The 21468-nt window shown below is 31.5% G+C and overlaps 1 long non-coding RNA gene across 2 annotated transcripts; it reads right to left on the bottom strand.

The window, feature by feature from the left end:
* Nucleotides 1-465: 465 nt before the first annotated feature.
* On the bottom strand, nt 466-21226 carry LOC129294947 (uncharacterized). Of its 2 annotated transcripts, XR_008589471.1 has the most exons (5): nt 20961-21226; nt 16890-17045; nt 13975-14118; nt 13438-13581; nt 466-1017 (listed from the first exon to the last, which is right to left on the bottom strand). It is a non-coding gene; the product is annotated as an uncharacterized LOC129294947 (long non-coding RNA). The 2 variants fall into 2 exon arrangements; XR_008589470.1 differs by lacking the exon at nt 16890-17045.
* Nucleotides 21227-21468: the final 242 nt, after the last annotated feature.

Raw genomic sequence — 21468 nt, 5'->3', positions numbered from 1 at the left:
CAATCCAAGATTATGGTCTTAGAGTGAGCTAAAGCAAAGCTAGCATTAAGCCAAAGCAAAGTGTTACAAATATGAGTCAATTAGGTCAAGCACATATGATAGAATCAACATGCTCAAGATTATGATTCATGAAGATATTCACATGCATTCAAGTTGGCAAGATTATGAAAGGCAAGAAAACATGTTAAACTTATCAAGCTAACCAAGATTATGAATCAACTTGAAGAGACCAAAATCTAGAGCTCAAAGTAACAAAACTCAAGTAGCAACAAGCATCTCTCAATTATACGAATCATCACTTGAAATTACAAGATCAAAGAGTCATACAAATTTATAATTCTAGAGAGACAAAAGTAGAGAGAAGAAATTTAAATACAACTAGAAAATAATACAAACTCAAGGTTTCCTCCTCCACATAGTAGCCCCTTAATGAATCTAGCCTTGCATCTTCAAGCAATGTCCAAGTTGAAGCTCCAAAATTCTGGCTCTTTTTCCCATGAATTTTGCCTAAATTAAACAAGGTTTGATCCTTATGAAAGCTATTAGGTTTTGTAGAGGAGGAAGAGAGGAAGAGAATGGTGGTGTTTGGTTAAATTTGGATGGTTAGATTGAGAGATATGGAGGAGAGAGAGTAGAAGTGTAGGGAGAGAATTAAAAGAAAATGAAGAACATTATGAACAAGTGAGAGAAAATGTTGGAGATGAAGGAATGGGTGAATGAATCTCATTTTAGGGGGTGTGGAACATGCTCTAAGTACTTCCCCATCAGCTAAAGCTCAATTAAAAAAATAAGAAAAGAAAATAAATGAAAAATGGGAGCCTTGTCATACTTGCAAGGTGGCACCCTTTTATTGGCTTGTAGATGATTCCAATATGTATATAATTAATTCCATGTGTCATCCACAATTTTAGCTGATCTAAACCACCAATAAGAGCCTTTACACATCCAAACCATCAGCCTTTGACCCCATGGAATTTTGACTCCATTTGTCCAATTGATGCACAAGTCATATATCACCTATGCCACATAAATCACATAATTCAATTAAAAAACATGTGACATTATAAAATATAATTAAATTCCAAGATTGAATTCATAATTATAAGGGATAATTAATTAAAATAACCAAGTTTAGGCTACACAAAATTATATAAAAATTTTCATACAAAAGCAAACCGAAAACTAGGTCAAACTAAAATAGATAAGAAAGTGTTGACTTTTTATTTAATTACTCCCAAACTAAAATGAATTTTAAAAATATAATTTTACCACTCATCATATGAATATAAAATGCACTTTTTCAATTTTTCTTATACATTTCCTCAAAAGTTCATTTTTTGGACCAAAATGCGCCTAGTGCACTAAACTTAAAAACTTAGGCAAAATTTCAAATATAATGCAATATATGCACTTTGAGGTGATAAATCATTAATAAAAAGGTCCTAATTGACAAATAAAAGTGTATAACAAATGTGTTCTATCAATGAGCTTATTTGCAAAAGTGACACCTCACTTATGAGCTTATTTAATTTGTTCATATTGAGTAAACTTTAGGTTAGATGTCCATCAATGACCAGAAAAGAAAATATTTTCTTTCATAATAGTTCTACATGCTAAAAGGATCGTCAAATCTAATAATAATATAGTGAATCCCTTTTGGCATCTTTTATTGTCATAAAAGCCTTAATATAGAGATTTAGATCCTTGCTTTGATTTTATGTCAAAAACGGTGGAGGATAGTCAATTTTCTACTTTGGACAAAAATTTGAAAGGTTGCTCAAATTTTATTGGTAAATGGCCTAATATGGTATTCCTTACTCTCTAAAGCTTAGACTCATGAGGTTTCTAGTTTATCTCTTTACAATTTCATGGGAAAAATCATTGGGCAGGTAGCAAGCTTGGCATTTCAAGTCTCATTCTTCTAACCGGAAATTTAGACCAATAAAAATGCAAAGCAATAAAATCTAATGACATTTTTTCCTTTGGAAATATGAATAAATAAATCATTTCTATTGAAACATCAAGAATTTTGGGCCTAGAAGCTTAAGAACATGCCATAATTCAGTATGCTACTTAGCCCAACTTATCAGAGTCCCTCAAGTTCCTTGAAAAGATAGAATTACTCCCAGGCGCCAAATAATAATTTAAAACACTTTTTGTGACAAAAGCGTAATGTTTGAAGAGACTTTAAGGAAGTGTCCATAATTGAGAAATGAGTAAGTTAAAGTTCAAAACAGCCCAAGATAGGCTAAAAGAAATAAATAAGGCCTAGGAGGATAAAAGAGGCAACTAAGATCAATCTTGTAGAATAATCAGTAAATTTGTCAGATTAAGTAGACGTAGGGTTATTTAATAAATTTATCCTTACATGGAATAACTTAAAAAAAAGTCATCTTATGGAATAAAAGATAAGCAAAATTAGAGAGAGAGAGAGAGAGATTTAAAAATCGATTAGATATAAAAGAATATCACAAATTAGATAAAACAAACTATACAGCCAAAAAAAATATAACTAAAACTAAAACCACTAGATAGATTTATAAAGATAAATTAAGAATAAAATAAATTAACGATAGATAACACATTATATATATATAGATATATATATATTATCTAAAGGTTTCAACTAGATATACATATATTATATTAATATAATTTAAAAATAAAAAACCATTAATCTCAAAGTAAAAAAATGTTTAACCTTGGAGTTTTTAGAAAACCAAAACCTATAAATATTTTAACCTCCCACCTCTCATGACTAGTCTCTAAAAGCCGCCAAACCCACATCCTTAAACAAAAATCTCTTGGAGCTATGATTTAAACAAGTAAGTCTCAAGCTATTCTGATGCAGAATTTTCTAGAGGTCTATTACTGTTTCATTAAAACATTTATAGTAAATGGATTCTTTTGACTTTGATAATTTCTATGCATAATCTAGACATCATAAGATTTCGAGAAAGTTCAAAATCAAATTAATTGGAGCTCTGTAGCTTAAGTTATTAATTTTATAAGGGAAGGGTCAGAATCAGTCTTGGAAACAGAGCAACCTTAGGAAATGTATTTACTACATCAGTTGCCTCAATTAAAGTCCTATTTCTTTTTTCTTTTTCTTGTAGAGAATTTGTCAAGGTTTACAATAAGCCAAGAATCATATCAAAAGCAATTTTGTAGAATGAATTATATGAATTTTTAAAGTTAAGGTACAGATTGAATACAAGAAACAGAGCAAGCATGGAAAAGCAATGAACTGTATTTTTTGGCACAAGAAAAGGTCATAACTATTTTTGTTTATAGTAAAGGACTCCAAGAGCTTTCAATAGTATTTTAGGTCATTCTCATATGAATTCTCTATATTTAGGTATGATTTTTCAAAATTAAGCGAAAATTTTGAACTTACTAAATGAGTTGTAACCCAATAATTAAATTGCAAATTTTAATCCATGGGCTTCATTTTCCATTTTTCCTGAACCAAATCGCTTCTGAATGCATGGTGACAATGTTAAAAGTGAGGATTTGACAGCCACAATATACTACAACAAAAAGAAGCCTTTCAAATTGTTTATTTTTACCCTTTTAGAGCATTTCCAAAACACTTTCAAAAAATATGCTCCCATATATATGAGAGCAATTCTAAAATGTTCTTGTACGCTTATCCTACTTGAATATTTCTCCCAACAAATGTTCCCATATGGTAACTCTATAGGAGCGCTTCTCATGAGGGACACACTCGTAGGTCAAACTTATAATGTGTCTAAATTTTAATCTGACTATACACTGCTAGTAATAATTATAATTGACGTGTGAGATTTAAAATTACTTCGATCAGAGGTTGGACGATAGAACGGTGCCTCCTGGAAGTTGGCCTAGAAAGGCTATCATGACAGTAATTTAATATTATTATGACAGTAACTTTTTACCCTGCTTTCACCTAGTTTTCTTTCGTGCACTATAAGTAGAACTCATAAATTTTTTTCTAAATGTTTTCAATGTTTATTTTATAATGGTGTATTTGTTTAGTAATTTAAATGATTTGTTTCCTAAGTTGGTTTTAGGATTAACTCCTTAACCATACTTGATTTATTTTAATTGTGTGATTTTTGGATAACACTCGAGGCAAGTGTTTAGTTGAATCCGCTAACCTTTAATGGTAGTATGAGAGAGGGAAATGTGAAAAATTAGATAGAGAGAATAGAAACTAGTTTTGAGGTTATTCCCTGTTCCTTTGAGCAGAGGTGATATTAGCTACAATATAGCCGGTAGAAGATGACAAGCATTAGTGGCATTTAGTAAGACCCTCTGGTGGTAGTCGGCTCAGCTGGGAGCAATTCAGAGAGAGATTATTTGATTACTACTTCCTTGCGGCATTCAAAGATGAAAAGGAAGCAGAATTTTATGTGTTTCAACAGGGAGACATGGATGAAGAGTCATTTATGAAAAAGTTCAACCAACTTTCAAAGTTTATGACTTACTTGCATGAGAGGGATGATAGTAAGTAAAAGCTAAGAGATTAATTGAGAAAATATGCCCTGAATATAGAAGGTAGATAGCCTTACTAGGGGAGGCTACTTATGAGGAAACTTGCAATCGACTTTGTATAGCTGCAAGACGAGGTCAGGAGGTAGATTTTGAGAAGAGAAGAGATACTTATAGGCAATTTTCTACTCTATTAGGCCCAACTGGAGGGGTATTAAAGAGAGGCAATTCTAGTGCTAGTGGTTTTGGATCCTCGGGCAAGAGAGTTTTCAGTAAAGGATTATAGTCTTAGGAGTAATTGCCCAGGGCAGGAGGTTTAGTAGGGCTAGATATTCTAGAGCTCTACAACAGTTAAGTCAGACTGCTACCACCTTTATATCTTGTGTGAGCATCATATGCTCAGCTATGTGTGTGATTTGTGGCAATAACCATTTTGGAAGGTGTTAGGCATGTTACATCTGTAGTGGCATGGGCCATTTTGTAAAGGATTGCCCTGATAATTGAGGGGGAGCTTCTAAGTAATAACCGATGGTGTAAAGTTGAGTGTACATAGTTTCCTAAGAGGAGGCCCAAATGGCACCAAATCTAATCACAGGTACAATTTCTATATGCAAGAAAAGAGTTTAGGCTCTATTTGACTTTGGAGCCACTCATTCATTTATGTCACATGATTGTGTGAAAAAGCTGGAGTTGCTTGTGCATGGATTACCTTACATAGTTAAGGTGTCTATACCATTTAGATTACTGGATAAGACTAGTAAGGTGTGTAAGGGAATTGAGTTGTGCTTTAATAGTAGAACTTCTGTGATAAATCTGATCTTGATTCCTTTGTTTATTAGTGTGATTATTGGAATGGACTAGTTGATAGGGAATAATGCTATTTTAGATTGTGCCAGAAAGATGGTATTGCTACTAATTCATGTGATACCTACTGGGACTTCCATAACATCTACTAATTAGCCAAGATTGTTATCAATAGTACAAGGTAAAAGGTTGATTTCTGAAGGCTATCAGGCCTATGTCATTTTCTTTGCAATGGAAGGCAGTGGTAGTAGCAGTGTTGATGAAATCCAACTTGTAAATGATTTTCCTAAGGTATTTGCAGATGAGATATCTCATTTGCCATCAGAGCGAGAAGTAGAGTTCTCCATTGATTTGGCACCTGGTACTTAGTCTATTTTGAAAGCTCCATGCAAAATGGCTCCTTCAGAATTGGTGAAACTTAAGAAGTAGCTTAAGGAATTGTTAGAGAAGGGCTTTATATGCTATAATGTGTCGCCATAGGGTTCGCTAGTCCTATTTGTGAAAAATAAGAAGGGCAGGTTGCGATTGTGTATGACTACAAGCAACTGAACAAGGTGATAATAAAGAACAAGTGCCCACTCCCAAGGATAGATGACTTGCTAAATCAGCTAGTAGGAGCTTCAGTGTTTTTTAAGATCGATTTGTGATTTAGATACCATTAATTGAGGGTAAATACAGAGGATATACCTAAGATAGCATTTCATACTTGATACGGTCACTTTGAGTTCTTGGTGATGCCGTTCGAGTTGACGAATGCGCCTGCAGTTTTCATAGACTACATGAACTGTATATTCCGTCCCTTCTTAGATTAGTTTTTTGTTGTGTTCTTAGATGACATACTAATATATTTTAAGGATGAGGAAGATCATGTGAGGCATATAAGGACTATGCTAAGTATTATGAGGGATAATCATTGTATGCCAAACTAAGCAAATGTGAATTTTGGCTATGAGAGGTAAGATTTCTCGAACATGTAGTGTCAACTAAGGGGATTTTAGTGGATCCTCACAAAGTAGATGTCGTGTTACAATGGGAACGGCTAAGCTTAGTGATTGAGGTGGGAAGTTTTCTAGATTTGGCTAGCTATTATCGAAGATTCATTCAAGGGTTTTCATAAATAGCTATTCCTTTGACTTAACTAATGAGGAAGGATCATCCTTTCATTTCGGATGATTGGTGTGAAGTCACTTTTGTGAAGCTTAAAGGAAAGCTAACCTTAGCACTGGTGTTGATTAATTTTGATCCACGGTTGCCTTATGAGGTTTATACAAATGCTTCTTTAAAGGGCTTAGGATGCGTGTTGATGCAAGAAGACCAAGTAGTGGCATATGAATTTAAATAGTTGTGACCTCATGAGGAGAGCTATCTAACACATGACCTAAAGTTGGCAGTTACAGTATTTACTCTTAAAATTTGGCAACATTATCTCTATAGAGTAGAGTTTAATATGCACAGTGATCACAAGAGTTTAAAATATCTTGTGGATTAAAAAGAGCGCATTATGAGATAGAGGTGATAGATGAAATTCCTAAAAGGTTACAACTTGAGATTAAGTGCCATTTAAGGAAAGCTAATGTAGTAGCAGATGCTTTAAGTCAGAAATTATTATATATGGCTGGGTTAATGGTTCAAGAACACCAATTGTTGATGTCTTTGCTAGAGGTGCAGCTTGAAGCATTAGATTACACCTTAAATGTGATTCACTCAATGATTATTTCCAATGAATTTTGGAAAGAGATATAGGAAGTACAGTTGGAAGATAAATTCTTGTCAAGTGTACGAAAGGATATAGAAGAGGGTCATACTACTCTTTTTTGGTTCAGTGATGATAGGTTCATCTTGTACAAAGATCGAATTTGTATATCGGTGGATGAGGAAATCAGAATAAAGCTTTTAGAAGAAGCTTATCGAAGTAGATATGTGATGCATCCTAGTATAACCAAGATATATCATGACATGAAGAAGCATTGGTAGTGGCGAGTATGAAATGAGATGTTATCGAGTTTGTGAGCCGATATCTCACATGTCAAAAAGTAAAGATTGAGCATCAAAGACCAGCTGGGATGCTTCAATTCTTAAAGATTCCCTAATGGAATGGGATAGTATCTTACTAGGCTTCCTGTCTGGTTTACTAAGGACTCAATCAAAATATGACTCAATGTGGGTTGTTGTGGATTTGTTGATGAAGTCAATGTACTTCTTGCTAGTTAAGACCACTTATGATATGGAAAAGTACGTAGAGGTGTACGTGAAAAAGGTGGTAAGACTACACAGTGTACCTAAGGACATGGTCTCAGATTGAGAACCTCAGTTTACTTCAAGGTTTTAGGGAGTACTATAGAGGGCTATAGGTACTGAATTGAGGTTCAGTACCTCCTATCATCCACAAACTAATAGGCAGATTGAGTTCATGATACAAACTTTAGAAGACATGCTTCGATCATATGCCTTGGAATAAAAAAGTAGTTGGGACAACCATTTACCTTTAGCTAAATTCACATACAATAATAGTTTTCACTCAAGTATTCAGATAGCACTGTTCGAGGCATTATATGGGATAAAGTGTCAATCGCTCTTATGTTAGGTCGAATTGAGTAAAAGAAGCGTGATTAGTCTAAATATTATAGATCAAACCATATAAAAGATTAGAGTTATTAGGCAGAGGCTTCTGACTGCCCAAAGCCATCAAAAAAGTTATGTTGATAAACGGCATCAGCCATTAGAGTTTAAGGTGGGAGATCATGTATTTATTAGAGTTTCTCTGATGACTAGTATTGGGAGATCCATACAAGCTAAGAAGTTATCACCTCAATAAATGGGACCATATTAGATTTTGAGTAAAGTGGGTTCTATAGCATATAGGATCACTTTATCTCCACCTTTATTCAAGATACATGACATGTTTCACGAGTCACAATTAAAAAAGTATCAATCAAATCTATCATATGTGATCGAGCCAAAAGAAGTAGAACTTCAAGAGAATCTTACATACCAAACTGAACCGGATTGGATAATGGATATCAAAGAGAAACGGTTATGAAATAAGACTATCTACCTAGTTAAAGTGTTTTGGTGAGGAATGGCTATTGGTAATGCGATGTGGGAGACGGAGGAGATCATAAGGAAACAGTACCCTCATTTGTTTTCGTGAGGTAAGTTTATAGTTGTGTTTGAATTTTAAGGACAAAATTCCTTTAAAGGAAGGGAGAATTGTAACATCCTGAATTTTAATCCAAGAAACTAGTTGATAATCAGGGATAAATTAGTAATCAGTGGATTGATCATAGTTGGGATATTGAGTTGATATTTCATGTTGAATGATTGTTATGTTAATAGGACTGAATGGTAGAATGACAATATGGGACAAAACACGTGAGCACAAGTAAGGTTGAACTCACTGTGCCATGCACTACAATAGAATTTGCATATACTAGGGTAGAATGTGCAGAAATTAGTTCAAGATAACATGATCAGCTTGTGAAATTAGAAGGAAGAAGTGAGGAAAATGCATCTAAGGAGGTGGAGAAGCTTGGCTCTACTGGGGCTTAAATTATCTAGTCATTGGGAGTCAACTTCAACTAGTGACTTATCAAGTAAGTATTGCATAGTCCTAAGCTTCATTTCAACCCTATTTTCATTAAATTTCTTCTGTTGAGAAATTGAACCAAGAAGTTTTAAAGTATTGGAATCTAAAAGAAAGGTTTAAAAAGGGCTATCAAATATGAAACTAAGGTTTTGTGACTAATATAGAGTTAAATGGTTGAGCTTAGCCTAAAAGTTAGGTTAAATGGTGAAAATTGCTTAAATGAATATATTAGGAGGTTGTTTTGGTCATTTGAATAGTCTATAATGCCAATGACTATAGACAGTGGACTTATGAATTCAAAAGGTGTCAATTGGACTAGTTTGTGTGTTAAGGGATTCGGTTCAGCTAAATCAATGCTTATATGAAATGTTGAGAATTGATTGAAATTGAGCACCTATGACATTGCTCATGGGAATCTACATGCTTGGGAATCTATAGTGATTGGTAACCGTTAGTAGTAAGGGTAAAAGGTAACTGGAGTAACCCTTTTACTTGTTCATTTGTAAAATTATTTACAAATATTTTTATATATCTATGTGCATTGTGTTATGAAATATAGAGTAGTAATATTGTGAAAGAATATGCATGCAGAGGTGTCAATAATATATGAAATGAATTTGAAGGGACATATGCAGACATGTGCATTGCATCCGTGAGTATACCCTAGATTATGGTAGGAAGATGCGGCCTTACTTTGAGTGAGTCCAGGAAGACGTTATGATTAAGAGTGAAGAGCTTGACTTCGCTAGGACAGACCTAAGAGATCTTAATGATACAAAGCATAGAGCTTAACTCCGCCACGATGGACCTAACATATGGAATGATCCACAAGTATACCCTTGACTAGGGTAAGGGGTTATGGTCCTACTTTGTATAAGGCTAGGAAGTCTTGAAGATCCTAAGCATAGAGCTTGACTCTACCATGATGGACCTATGAGACCACCCATATATGAAGAGGATTACCTGGTCTAAACAAAGGTATGGTGGGCCCTGTTCTATGTGACTGGAAGTCCTGGTCCAACATAGAGATTGCTTCGCTAGGTGGAACCAGGAATGCATTAGCATGAGCATGATGAGATTGATAAGAATGAATTCCTATATATGCACATGACATTGTTTTTACAAAAACACATGCTACTTTATCTCTTGTATATGCATATGATTTTTCTTACTAACTGATAATTGGGGTTATATCCAAGTTACTAGGACATATGTCTTACTCTGTTGCCTTTGTACATAGATAAAGAGAGTACGAAAAGGCTGGAAAAGGAAGCGAGGAAAGAGTAGGCTCGATTGATAGTGATATGACTACCATTAGTGTAAATGAATGTATAAAATTGTATCTAGAATTTGAGTTGCCAACTTGAATACAAAAGTGTATGTGAAAGAAAAATATGAATTGTGTTGTGAAAACTTTCTTATGTATATATATGTATATGATATTGCATCTCACCGAGGGTGCCCCAGTGAAGGGTACATGTATGTTGTTTTGTAACTTGTTCCACATGTGTGAATGTGGATTGAATGAGAATTGAATGTGGATTTATGTGTATATGTGAGAACTTGACACAAATGGTGAGGCTGAGCCCTATTTAGAAGAGTTGAGTATATTTGTAATTTCCGACCATAATAAAAATAGTAAAGGAGAAGTTGAGATAGAGCTATATATTAAAGACATAGATAGCCCATAATCTGATAGTTCAAATTAGAAGGAAAATCTTCATGGATTGAGTATTGAAAAATAAATAGAAGAAAAAGAAACTGTTGAGAGACTTAAATGAAAAGATCACATATTTGGAAGGGTAAATCTTCATGTAATCAATACCAGTATTGCATGCTTAACTCTGTTTTGAAGTCCAAAAAACAAAGCAATACAATTCTATATTTGAAGGACACCAAAGTGGTGTAAATTTCACAAAACAATTCATGTGCTTGTAAGTGACAAATCTAAATGTGTAACTGAGGGCTCTAAAGTACAATGATCATTGATGGTGAAGATATAAATGTAAATAATGCCTTTCTTGTTGCTTGCAAGAGCATGAGAAGGTAGATAGCAAGAAATAGATAATGATGGGTTGTGATGTGAATGGGTTCATATTTTCAAATTTGGATGATCACCCAAAATTCCTTTAGATTATTGTTTGTCATATGATTAAAGAACTCAAATGAAAAGGACAAAAAAGAAAAACAAATGTTTCTAGTGGTGCTCATATATTTATTTAAAAATCTAAAAATATTTAAAAATATAAATATTATATTTTGTTGAAGGTATCCCTTGTAAATTATTCTCACTGAGGTCTAACATTTGAAGCATATTCAAATTCCCAATTGCTTTGGGAATATTACCTATAATTTAAAAATAAATTTTGCAAGGAAAAAAAATTACACATGATAGATTTTAGTATCATAATAAAACTATAAACTCAAATACCAAAAACAATTAATGATGACATGGTCACATGAAAATATATAGTCTTAAAAAATTGAAATGGACTAGCCATTTTAATCAGTTGAATCGGAACTAGCACTTGGCCAATTTCCGTACAACGGTCGAAACTGGATCCAAAAAGTGATATAACGTTGCAAATGAATTGTTACATAATATACGATGTGGTTAATTATTATGCATTACCAAAAAAATAAAATCAACGGCCAAATTTTGAAGTCTCTTTATCTTTTCCTACGCCTTTGCCCTACACCTCAACTATAAACAAATCTTGCACTATGTGTTGAGGAATATGTTTGCCTCTTTTTTAGCCCATAAAACAGATATGTTGATTCTGGTTTATAGGGACTAAAGTGTGCTATTTTCCAATTTATTAATTCCTGTTTACAGTTTAAGGAAAACCATTGACATGGAGATTTTATATTTTAATATTGATGTAGATATTAACATTTTCATACAAGTGATTATGTTCCAACTGACAAAAGAAGAACAAAAAGGAATAAAATGATTGATAGTACCAAACTATCATTTATTAATAGTATATCAAATTTCCAATGCATCTTTATGTTGCCAAACAATTAATTAAAACCCAAAAATGAAGTCATCAAAAGTGAAAATGAATAAAGGATAATATACTAAACAAATGCCAAACAAACTTTCTTGATACAAAGAGATAGATTTTGTGATTTTAAATTTCATGAAATGTGTTAAAATGATGCAATATAACTTTATGAGATGATTGAGAATATAAAAAAGAAAAAAAACAAGACCACTGACTTTTGGAATGTATTCCATGAGAAGATAGTGCTATAAATGAGGGAGTTAACTAGAACATGCAAAATCTTTTTACATGTGCCTCTATTAAACTTGCAAAAACTAAAATACCTTTTGTAAATTCAATGGGAAAAAATAAACATTATATTTCAAAATTAAAAACATGCTGTTCAATATAAATTAAATATCTTGAATCGTAACACAATTCACAAGCCAAATGCATCATATTGGCTTTTTATACAATATATAGTATATATGAATACATTTTGATAGAAAAAATATAATATGTCATTTAAATTTCACTTATATTTTACTTTATCACTATACTGAAGGTTGTTGAACAATTTTTCAGGAAAATATAACATCCAAAAGACTATGTATAAAATATTTAAAGTACATTTTGTTAATATCTTTCTAAAATAAATATACTTAATGAATATATATATATATTTTAAGATATGCCTGTTCAAATTTTAGTTTGTCCAAATAGATTGATCCATGCAATGTATAGAAAGAAAAATGTTATGTTGTAGTGCAATTGAATTAAGAAAATCAATGATAATTTTATTAACACTTGATGTCTTTGATATGAAATATCAACACATTTTGAACGTTGCCTCACACCTAGAATTCTAGCAATAGTAATATATAAAAAAATAATTACACAGGAATTTAAATTGACAAATTAATGGAAGTTAAAACTGGAATTATAGTAAATATCTCAGTAGCTAGCATAGAGTGGTGACGTAATCTAATAGAAATGTGAATTATATTGCTGATCCTACTGTAAAACTTTTGTAGTGCCACATATTATATATGGTTCATTTTATCTGACTTTAAAACTAAAGCATTTCAACAAGTCTCTAGTTCTAACCAATGTTTGCAAATAGTAATTAAAAAGAATCATTCATGTATAAAAATAAAAATTCTAGAACACACAAATGTATAACCAACAGGAAAAAGTATATTAGCTATAACATCATAATTTGATGAAAAATTACCTGGTATATTGGCTTAAAAAAATTAACTCTTAAATATATAAAAAATTTAAATTTGTCACACAGCAGTTATATTGAGAATATTTTCTATGTATTTGATAAATATATAATAAAATTTGTCTAATGCTCCAAGTGTTCATGCATGGTAAATCATTTTTAACAAATCTAACTTTTAAAATTTAAAAGAAATGTTTCGGGATCATCCTTTTAATTTTCTATGAACTTGTTAAAGAACGACTTGGAGACACTTTGTTCCAGGGGACATATATATTTATATGATATAGCCCGTCTCAAAAAATAACTCAAATATGATAGAAAATTACACATTATGTGATTATGATTAGTTGAAAGCATACCTTCAATGTTATTTCCACTAAGGTCTAGCTCTTGAAGTTTTGTCAACTTTCCAATATTCCTTGGTATTTGGCCGGACAACTTGTTAGCACCTATAGATATAATTTTCAAGTTTGATAGGTCACCAATTGTTTGAGGAATATTTCCTGCAATATGATAATAAAAAAAAACCACATTATTATGAATTCTCATGTATAAGATTATGATAAAAGAAAAATAAGTAACAAACATAATTTTATGAATGTTCTTTTTTTTAAGTTATTGTGATTATGATATAATAACTCGTGAATTTGTATTTAAAAGAAACTAGTGTCCGGAAAAATAATGAAGTTCTTAAACCAAACAAAATTGTTTTGTATATAACCTCTAAATTGTCAACAAAATATTATAGGACAAAATAATTCATTAGCACAAATATACAAATTTTTAAATTGTACTTGTTTATTATAGAGCATAAATGATTAGATAAATACAAAAACAAAAACTCAAATATGATAAAAAGTTACACATTATGTGATTATGATTAGTTGAAAGCGTACCTTCAATGTTATTTCCACTAAGGTCTAGCTCTTGAAGTTTTGTCAAATTTTCAATACTCCTTGGTATCTGGCCAGACAACTTGTTAGCACGTAGATATATAATTTTCAAGTTTGTGAGGCCACCAATTGTTTGAGGAATATTTCCTGCAATATGATAATAAAAAAAGCTACATTATTATGAATTCTCATGTATAAGATTATGATAAAAGAAAAATAAGTAACAAACATAATTCTATGAATGCTTCTTTTTTTAAGTTATTGTGATTATGATATAATACTTGAATTTGTATTTAAAAGAAACTAGAGTCCGGAAAAATAATGAAGCTCTTAAACAAAATAAATTGTTCTGTATATAACCTCTAAATTGTAAACAAAATATGATAGGACAAAACAATTCATTAGCACAAATATACAAATTTTGAAATTGTACTCATTTATTATAGTGCATAAATTATTAGGTAAATAAAAAAAAGGTGCATTGTTCCGTGCTTGCATTGTTCTGTGCAGAAATGGTGGAGGGAGAATGATATAGATTACGAACGGAATTAATGGTGTTTAACAAGAGTAAACAAGTAAGTTTAAACTGCTAAGATGCACCTTTCAGAATCTTTGATATAGTATTTTTTTAAAAGAGTTAAAAATAAAAATTAAATTGTGTACTTTTGAAAATTTTGTGACGGCTTATGTAATGTTAATAAAATTAAATATAAATGAATATATTTCACTCTACAAATAAATCATAAATAATATGAAAATTTTCTAACAATATATATCAAAATTCGCAAAACACTTTGATCATAATGACTCACATATATAAAAAAATTAGAATAACCAAAAATAATTATAAAATAAAAAGGGGTGAAATAGTGTATATTGTGTGTATATATATATAATATTAATAAATTATTAAATTTGTTGAATTTATATCATTATATCACTTCTAAATCATTAAAATGTGAATTCATTTTATATTATTTAGAAATTTTTTTATTGAAGTACATTTGTAAAGTTAATATGTTGTTAATATTTATATATTTGTATTTTTAAGTTTTATATTCTTGTACTTCATCTATTTTCTAATATAACATTTCTCTCAAATCATAAAATTAATTTTTAAAATATTGATAAAAAATTAAAAAATAAAATTCAAATGAAGATTGCCTAAATATATAGTTATCTTTTAAAAATGTATGGTTTATGCCATCCGTACATAAAATCCTTGTGTGTGAAGAGTTGTTAGTTTCATAGATTGATTACACTTATAGGGTAATTCAAATTCTAAAATTAGTCAAAACGGTAATGGTTATTGAGGGGTATATAGTAAATACTAAATAGTTTAATTCAAGCGAAACAAAAAAAGCTTGAAAGCTAGTAATGAATATTTAATTAATTTCTACCCATCATATGTTTGATTTATTTATTCCAGTGGCTGGCCCCTATATGATATGGCTTGAACTTTTTCTTTTGATGTTTTATACCAAACATTTAAAGCCTAATATTAGATCCTACAACAATAATTATAAGATTCAAAACCAGTTCATCTGATGAAATACAGGAATTAATATATTTTAAAGAAACCTGCTATGAGAGGAAATCTATCTTAATTTTATATTTTATTACTTTATGTATTCTACTCTATTCAGCAACTGGGCTGTTTTATCACTTCCTGTATTAAATGAGCTGCAAGTAAATTTATCCTTATAGGGAAGGAAACTTCAAGCTTATATTTTTTTTTTTTTTATGCTTACTTCTTATTGTTGCTTCTATAAAAAGCTGCCATGCAGCACATGTAAGAGAGTTCTTAGACCTTTTGATGATGAATGAATACTAGAATATGAAAGCTCTCTCTTTCTCCCCTCTTCGTCTGCCTCCTTCCCCTCCACTGCTCTGCCTTCATCTTTCTAATTTCTTCATCTCTTTGTATTCTGTCTTTTCTCTCCCTCCCTGTTCTTGATCTCTCACTCTATTTTTGTTATACCTTTTCCTCTTTTCTTCAAATCAGTGCAAGCGTGAGTGTGTATGTGTCGCATCATCATCTAAAATATTAGGTCCCCTTCAATCAAAAGCTAGTTCCATGCCTTCTTATTTCTTTCCATACATCTCAATTAAAACTCTAATGATGTCAATAGGCAAAATGAAAAAACACAAACATTTAAGATGGTCAACATGATATGTCCCACTATCACGATCAAATGTTGAGTAACTCGCACTATCCTTCCAATCATTTGCATCATTCCTTGTCTCCCCATGCATGGTTCAACAAGTATAAGTTGGATCAATCCCATTACAGATTAAATGATCTTTCAATTTTATTGGCTTTACTCTTTTTCCATAGCAACATTTCAAACAAGGACATATGACTCCAAGGGGGTCTTGATCACAACAAAATGCAAATTCAATGAATTCATCCACACCATCCCAATATTCTCTAGATAGTTGATTAGCCGACATCCACTTATGATCCATATCACTAATATGATTATCAAAATTCAATAAACAAAAGACTTAGATTTCTATAAAAAAAATTCAACAACATCTTCCTTAAAAGAAGAACCTCCCAAATGATCAAACAATCAAATTCCACAACACAATACATTTAAACTCAAAAAATTAATTCATCCAAATAAAAATTTAGTAGCATAATGCATCTAAATTCTGTCAATCAATTGTAATTTAATTAATAACAATAATCTCCCTTAAAAGTATATTTCATAAATAAAATAAAAATGTTCAAGTAGTTTCCTCAACTTTAATCTAATTATCAACTACAAATACTCCATAATTCTAATATAAATAACTCCAATTCATATATTATCTATAATATTGATTATTAAAAAAATATATGTGAAATTTATTCTCAAATATATATAAATATATCAATATATTACATTATAAATTAATTATTAAAAAAATACCTTCACAGTGTAGTCTTCACGGCAGAAAACGGAAGTCTTCACGACAGTAGTGGAGGTCTTTGCAGCGTTGCTTCCTCGGCTGTACAGCAATGACACACGGCTACAACGGAGGTCTTCACGGTGTCACTTCCTCCGGTGTACAGCAGCCGCACAAATCTGGAACAACAATGTAGATCTAGAATAGTGATGCAGGAGATGGCGGTGACGGCGACGGCAGCGCAAAAACAGAGACAGATGGCGCGACATGACACAGAAATGAACAAACAGCGATGAACACTAATCTGGAACAACGAACAGCAGCAGACGATGATTTGGAACAGCGAACAGTGGCAAACGACGATCTGGAACAGCGAACAGCGGCGGACGACGATCTGGAACAGTGAACAGCGACGGAAGATAGACTGATACAGCGATGATCTAGAACTCGTTGGGAACGCACAACCTCAGCAAATGAGAGAGAGGTTTGAAAGAAACTCATAAATAGGGAAAAGAAAACTGACGAGAGGCAGAGATATAAAAGACCACCTCTTCCGGAGCGCTCATTCATGAGCGCTTCGGAAGAGGTGGTCTTCCGGAGTGCTCTTCAAAGAGCGCTCCGGAAGATCTCTCTTTCGGAGCGCTCTTTGACGAGCGCTCCGAAAGAACAACTCTTTCGGAGCGCTTATTAAAAGAGCGCTCTGAAAGATGAGCTCTTTCGGAGCGCTCATTCCAAGAGCGCTCCGAAAGAGTTGATCTTCCGGAGCGCTCTTTGAAGAGCGCTCCGGAAGATAGTCTTCCGGAGCGCTTAACTACGAGCGCTCCCGAAGGTCTTTTTAAATTTTTTATAATATTTTATTTATATTAATTAGGAGCATTATCTTATTGAAAAGCCCTGACATACAGGAGCGCTTTTCTAAAAAAGCGCTCCGGTAAATTCCGCATTTACATTTTAGAGCGCTTTTTAAAGAAGCGCTCCTAAATACCCGCTCTTAAAAATATATTCTGTAGTAGTGACACGAACACCTACAAAATTGTTTGAAATAATTTAGAGAAAATATAAAATTACCTGACATTATTAAAAAAAAAACCTATTAAGGTGTTGTATGACAAAGACATCCGCTCAAGTGAAGATGAGTCAAAAATAGTTGGAGGTATTTTTTTTAAAAGATTGTTCCCTCTTACATGTAAAATCTTTAAATGTTGAAGCCTTCCAATCTCGAGTTGCATAGATCCATGGATAAAATTTAAGTCCAATCTAGTGTCTCTAATTTTGACAAATTTGATACACTTGGAGGAATAATGCCCTCAAAACTATTACCATGAAAAATCAGGTGCTGAAGAGCAAATAAACCTCCAATGCAAGCTGGAATTTTCCAATCAGCTAATTAACAGTAGGGGTTTTAAAAAGCAAAATTAAAAGTTAGGGGGTTAGTTTTAAAAGTTTAAAGGTGAGGGGGTTCATCTGCAATTGTCTCAAAGTTCAAGAAGGTTTAACATATTTTTGCCTAATAATATATCATAACTTTTACCAAATCATAATCGATATAATGTATTCTTATTTAACTTTTAGAATAATTTTAAATAAAAATCCTAATTTTTAAATATTTTAAATTTTAAAATTAATTTAAAAAATGATAAAAATTGTTTCAATCCTAAATGAAAATAATGTATACTTAACCATTTAAATATGTATTATTTTGAAACTATTATTCAAAAATATTATACTTGAAATTCAAAATATTAATTTTTTTGAATTATATAGGAGTAATAAAGCCGAATCGAAAATAAGATAAAAATGAAAGTTGAAAAAATAAATGAGTTTTGGGTTAAGTGAAAAACAATACCTAAACTCACTTAGATTTTAAATTAGAAAATTTTCATTTAAATCCCGAGAAATTTTTATAGCAAGTTTCCAATGCTTTTTGGTTAATGACTTGAAAGAAGATTGACACTTATAGACACAATTAGGAATACTTTATTTATAGCACAAATTGTGTAATCCCATTAATAAATCACATATTAGTCAAGCAAAGGGTATTTCCAATATGTTCACATATTTTAAGAAAATATTGTTACATTGTTAACTTGTTAAAAACCATAAGGTTCCAATTCTACCCTTTTTAAATTAAAGGCATGACTCTAGAACCAAAAAAATTATTTTAAGAGAAATAATCCTCATTGAGCTTATGATATTATATGACTCAGGAACCTTCCATCTTAATCAATTTGCAATACCTTCCATATTACACACACACACACACATTTCAACTAATGATTTCACGTTGTCTTGCAATTACGCTTAAGAGTGGACATATATGTAGTCTAATTTTTTTTTTTAATTTTTCAAAACGAAATCAGTGATAGAATTAATATAATACTTATGTGAAATTCATTAGTATTTGTTGGGGGACTTCCAAAATTTTTTAATTTAGCTATAAAAGAATATAAATGTAATTGAATTGATCGTAATATATTAATATAATTTTAGTTTTATGCATCAAACCAGTAAATTAAAAAATTTTAATGGGACTTGTTGTACTAATTTTGAAAGAATGAATGGCTCAGTTTTTTTATTTCTCCTAAACTTTTTTACTAATTGTTTAATTGTTTTACTAAAGTCGAGTTTCGATAAGATTATTGATATTGATTTTTTTTATTATAGTGGGAATGTTAAAGGTGTAATGAAGAACTTTCCATATCAAGCTAATACAGGATTACTAAAAAAACTGGCAAAGTGCACTAATAATTAATAACGGGGTCCAAATTAAGCGGTGGTGCAGGAATTAATGTGGCCTAGTTATTTCTTTGTTTTTTTTTTATAGGAAACACAAGCTAAAAACCTAAAACTGACCTCATTATTTCTGTCTTGTTTATCCAAACCTTGTTCTCTATTTTGTGTTGAGATTTTATTATATTTATTGCAGCTTGGTATTCTCTTATGACTTAACATATGGTATCAAAAAATTAAAACCCTATAGTTTATTATTATTATTATTATTATTATTATTATTATTATTATTATTATTATTATTATTATTATTATTAAACTATGCACAAGTAATCCTTTATTGAAAACAATCTTATTTAAAGCACAATCAGACACTAAATATGAGTATAAACTTAGATTCATATCTTGGTTCACAACATTGGGAGTGGTACCTCTAATTGGACTTGACAATGTTTGAGTCTGAATGAATTAGATAGCCATGTAAAATTGTTGTTGTTGTTGCTGTTCTATGTATATGTATATTGTGTAACAATAAGGCCTCGTAGATTGCCAAACCAAAATGTTGTTTTTGGGATGACAGGGCATGGGACTTCTAGAAGAAGAGAAATAATGAGGTGTTGAATGCAAGAGGTGGGAGTAAGAGAGATCATAGCAAGAAGTTCATTCCAAGACAATTTATGGCATCATAATGAGTTCTTCCAATTTCCATCACTTCCTCCACCAAACAAAAAAAAAATTGGCAAAGACCTTAGTTCTATTGAACACCAAATGCAAGACAAGATTAGATATTTTCAAACTCCAATCAATGACCAAATCAGTAACATGTTCCCTCCCATTACGAGAACCATAGTCAACCACCGAACTACAATTTTGGGATCTCAATGCTTAAGCTTTATTTTTGTAGATGTGGGTTTGATTGCAATTTTAGAAACATTAATGAATATAAATACCAAATTTTGATGGACAACGTTGATATGTTGAAGTTGATCCAATTGGGTCTTACTTTCTCTTTTATATATACACAAGGAAGGGTGGAACGTGGAAACGGGGCAGTTGGTTGCGAAGCCTGTTAAAAGCCTTTTGGAAAAAGAAAAAAAAACAATAAGAATTTAAAAATTATAAAATAATGCCTAAGTTTTATTGACTTTATGCTTCTTTCCAAAGTATGCTTTATATATGGACTCTTGACTTTTTATATAAAAATAAATTGATTTGTTGAGGAGAATTTTTGTGTAGATGAAAATTAAGGAAGTCCACTTTGTTTAATGGTCTTGATCAAAACCAATGTCCAATGCATAAAAGTGCAATCAAAATATATTTGGTAACATTGAATTTAGAGATTTGGCATAGTGGGCAGTACATACCTGTGAAGAAGTTGTCTCCTAATTGTAACTCTTTGAGTTCCTTGCATTGTGTCCAATCAGATGGTATAGCTCCAAATAATTTGTTGGCTTGAAGATCCAAAGCTTGTAAATTTGGAAGGCCATGACATATATTTGAGGGAATGCCTCCCGACAAATTATTCCAACTAAAATCAATCTCTTGCAACCCAGATATATTAAAGATAGTTTATGGTATTTGGCTTGAAAACATATTGGTGTCTAAAAATAAAATTTTTAGACTTTTAAGATTACCAATCTGTTCGGGAATGCTTCCTACAATTTTACATCAATAAAAGATCCATCAAATTTAGTGTAATCCACCAAAATATAACTAGATCTTGAAGTTGGGAATAAAAGAGAATCAAGTAAAATGCAAAATAACTTTTGAAACTATTGGTAACTTATTCTTTCTGAATTTTAGAATTAAGACAGTGTACAATAAGTATTAAAGCCAATTTGGGACCCTTGGCTATCTCATTAATGAGTTCGC

The sequence above is a fragment of the Prosopis cineraria genome, unplaced genomic scaffold (assembly GCF_029017545.1).
Source record: "Prosopis cineraria cultivar Desert tree isolate PC_DT_omini unplaced genomic scaffold, ASM2901754v1 PC25, whole genome shotgun sequence".
NCBI classification, from domain to species: Eukaryota; Viridiplantae; Streptophyta; class Magnoliopsida; order Fabales; family Fabaceae; genus Prosopis; species Prosopis cineraria.
This window is presented reverse-complemented; position numbering and strand designations above follow the sequence as displayed.